Source organism: Schistocerca nitens, chromosome 8 (assembly GCF_023898315.1).
Source record: "Schistocerca nitens isolate TAMUIC-IGC-003100 chromosome 8, iqSchNite1.1, whole genome shotgun sequence".
Taxonomy (NCBI): Eukaryota; Metazoa; Arthropoda; class Insecta; order Orthoptera; family Acrididae; genus Schistocerca; species Schistocerca nitens.
In genome coordinates, this window is record NC_064621.1 from 274,716,481 (window position 1) to 274,720,870 (window position 4,390).

Genomic DNA, 4,390 nt, shown 5'->3' on the forward strand with positions numbered 1-4,390 from the left:
ATGTCTCTGGCAGCAGTGAAGTAGCGAGCTACACATTTGCATCCCACGCTAAAATCGTTGCGCAACAAGAGCCCAGTTCTCAGAAGAGTGTACATGTTCCAGGTGTCCTGGAGAGACAGTTATGCTGTGGCATGGATAACAGTAGCATCATAGCACGCGACTGAAATAGCGCGGCACATGAATAAGTACTTCGAAGTTGAATTATGCGGGACAGTAACGACTAAATTGCTCAGATAAATCGTACAATGCTGGAGGTACATGAAAAAATAAAATACGGCGCTCCAGCCGTTGTGAAATGGTGGTAATATTTCGGCCAAGGCCGTGCAGACGCGATTAATACAGATCATCTCCACATCTTGTTCCACGTGATTCCCATCTTCTCGGTAAGCTTAGAGCATCAGGGAGAAAGAGATTTTTCAACGAAGAGGCCATTGATAAATTTGTTTTCGAATGGCTCCGCGGTCAAAGATCCGGTTTTTATCGTCTAGGAATTGAGCATTGCTACAACGTTGCGATCGATGTTCCAAGAGTCTTGGTGACTACGTTGAAAAATAGTTGGCGTATCCACGTTACTCTGATGTGTAGTGCTGTTTTCAGTAAAAGTAACTAGGCATCCCCTAACAATGTCACGTATTTCTTGATGTCCCCCCTCCCAGAAAGAGACTGGGTTTTCAATTAACGGCTTTAGATTAGTGGGAAGTTCAACGCTGTCGCCGTGTCAAGCCGTGGCTGGAGACCCATACTTAAAGGATTTCAACTTGTCTCATTAGTTGTTTAGTCAGTTTGCGCAGCTTCACATTTCTTAACAATAAACATACACGACCAGTTATTGCCACAACTTATCGGATGACACTGCCTCGTAGATCAATACTACTATATAAAGAAACGTTGTTAGTTTAAAGTTGTCACCAAAATAACGAAAAAGTTCTTGACTGATACACATCAAATTTTTGCACCATACTCTAATAAATGTACAGACGGATATTTGTGCTCTCTTATATATAAAATTTTCACCAATTTGCCTCAAAGTTTTAAGATTCAGATGGACATTGGCTGTATGTTTTAATAGATCCCATATATGATAAATAAATATATATAAAAGTGCAAGATCAGGCGGAAATGTTATTAGCAAGAATCTCAAATTTCTTCATTAATTTATTTCGGAGTTTTACGCTGTATTCTAATTAGAATTAGGACAGATACATCTAAATGGATAGTCTGCAAATCACCTTCAAGTGCCTGGCAGAGGGTTCATCGAACCACCTTCACAATTCTCTAGTACTCCAATCTCGTATAGCGCGCGGGAAGAATGAACACCTCTCTCTTTCCGTACGAGCTCTGATTTCCCCTACTTTATCTTAGTGATCGTTCCTCCCTATGTAAGTCGGTGTCAACACAATATTTTCGCATTCGGAGGAGAAAGTTGGTGAATGGAATTTCGTGAGAAGTTTCCGTCGCAACCAAAAATGCCTTTCTTTTAATGATGTCCATCTCAAATCCTGTATCATTTCTGTGACACTCTCTCCCATAGTTCGCGATAATATAAAACGTGCTGCCTTTCTTTACAGGCTCTATATTTTTTCAGTATGTATGACATATATATGCATGACACATAAGAGGTAAACGTTGTCAGCAAAATTATCAAATGATGATACAGGTAACACTTCTCAGACTTCCATTGAACTGGAGCAGCTGCGGTTCACATGATACTTCCTCCAACAATGACGTGGTGCCGTTACCTAAGTCGTTGAGCCAGTCTCCGTCGCACGCGGCCTCTCTCTCTTCGCTGTAGGAGTAGTCATTAAGATGGACATAATTACTATAATATTAGTGAACGTCCCGCTGTTACGAGCCGACCCTTCACGGGCAACGCCTCGTTGAACTCGCACGGCTGGTGGAGCGACGTCCGCAGGAGGCGCTCTGCAAAGTTCCCCCCCCCCCCCCTCCCTCTCCCGCGTGCGTAGTTTGGTAGGCACGCCGTTGCCGCCGTCTGGAGTGGAGGTCGTTACAGTTAATGGGTCTCCTGTGTTAAACATTCGAACAGAGCGGCTCGGCCCGCGCTAATTACGCCGTAGGCTGCCCTCCAGAGCCGGCGAGCGCCGCTGCACGCGCCGAGCCTCCCTACGTATCGCGAGCGGCGACGACGCCCACCACGCGCTTCCTCTCCGTAATCTCGCCTCGGAGAGTCCAGCTCGTTACTTGTATTTCCTTCTCTCCTAATTCATCGTGCCTGACACCACTCACTTCATTTTCTCTATTCACTTCCCGGACATCTTCGGGGTGGGGGGGGGGGGGGGCAGGTGGTATTCGACTGGTCTGTATAATTTTAGACCGATCTTTTTGTCACCTAATCTTTCTGTTCAGTCGTGGGCCTACTCTTCGGGGGTTAGCACCCTGTCTAACAAAATTCGTGCAGTCAAGGAGAGAACCACTACGTGGCCTTTTCCCCTTCGCCTCTCGCGGTGAGAATCTACCGTACTCTGCCTCCTTCATATGAATCATACTAGGTTGACATGTTTTTTACTCAGCAATGACCCACCGCGTTCGTAGTCGCCCTCCCCCGTTACGGTGATACATATTTTGCTGGACTGCCCATACCTTTTGGCCCTTGGCACTAAATAAGCCTTCCAACCTTTCTACTCCGGGTGTTACCAGACGACCGCCTCATGGTTACGTCTCCACATCGGCCAAGTTCTCCCCAACCTATGTCCAAGGTTTTATCTGGTCTTTTTTGCCGTTTTTTCCCGTTTTCTTGTGTCCTCTTCACTGCCGTTATTCCCGTTGTCATAGTAAGGTGTCGAGGGGTCGGCGCCGGTGCTCCAACACTCGTAGCGTCTCTCGGGCACCCTTGCTCTCACTTACCCCTCCCCTTGTTCGTTACTCGTCCTGCTGCCCCGACGTTCCTTCTTACCTCTTTTTTTTTCTTTTTTGCCCGTTTTCCCAATTCTTTCGACTAGACTTCGCTGTTAGTGTATTTCCTCCCTTGATTTTCGCCTCCTCAAATTATGAGATAGATGATCATGCTGTTTGGTTCAAAAATGTTTCAAATAGCCCTGAGCACTATGGGACTAAACATCTGAGGTGGTCAGTCCCCTAGAACTTAGAACTACTTAAACCTAACTAACCTAAGGACATCACACACATCCATACCCGAGGCAGGATTCGAACCTACGATCGTAGCAGTCGAGCGGTTGCGGACTGAAGCGCCTAGAACCACTCGGCCACAGCGGCCGTCCGCTGTTTGGTACCCTCCCCCGATCAACCATTTTTCACATGTCTTAGAGGTCGGTAACACGCACTAGCGCAATGTACGGCTGTAGCATGTATATGTATTCGTTGGCAAGTAAAGATAGCACGAGATTAACAAGTGGAGGGTCACCGATTTTGATTAAGTTTTGCAAGGACGTTCTATATTGTAAACACACGTGTTTCGGCATTCTGCTACACACACCCTAGATTTTCGAAAAAAAGAGGGCAAAGTTGACGGAAAACGTATTCTCAATACTATATATCGAAAGTTGGTGTAAATAAAGTGTTATTTATTAATACAGAGTTTAGAGCACCTGACTTTTTTTCACACGTTACCTTTGGTATCCGTCATTTTACGTATTTAGCAGAGCGACGTCGTCGATCCAGCGGTCAACGCATTAGACTACCAAATAGCTGGTCCATGTTACATTCTTGGTCATGACTTTATTTCATTAGATATTTTTTCGGTGTACTTGTTAATATTCTGATCACGGGGATACCTCTCTTACCTTTTATTGAACTATAACGTCGGAGGCGTTGTTAATAATCGAATGACTATGTACAATGTATTGAGTTATTTTTATCCTGATAGCTGGAAACAACTAGTAAACCCTTTGGTTGAAATGGCTCTGAGCACTATGCGACTTAACATCTGAAGTCATCACTCGCTTAGAACTTAGAACTACTTAAACCCAACTAACCTAAGGACATTACACACGTCCATGCCCGAGGCAGGATTCGAACCTACGACCGTAGTGGTCGCGCGGGTCCAGACTGTAGCGCATAGAACCGCTCGGCCACTCCGGCAGGCAGTAAACCCTTACAGAGGTGTCCAGTTCACTGATTTATTGTTCAAACAGTGCATACGGAGTAATGAAATGATGACAGTTACAGATCAATAGCACAAGCGGTTCTGAGTTACAGGGTGTTGACCAAAGCTGAAACATCCTAATCAGTACGTGTTGTAGCCTCAATGCGCGACAATTGAGGTGCTGACTCAGCCATCCAGTCGATAGTACAGAGGGCGAATACTGTCTCGGGATACGCTATGCCATGCATTGTCGACCTGTTCATATAGTTCTTAGATGATGATGGTTGACAAGTCGCACGAGTTACGTCTCGTCCCGTCATATCCCACAGG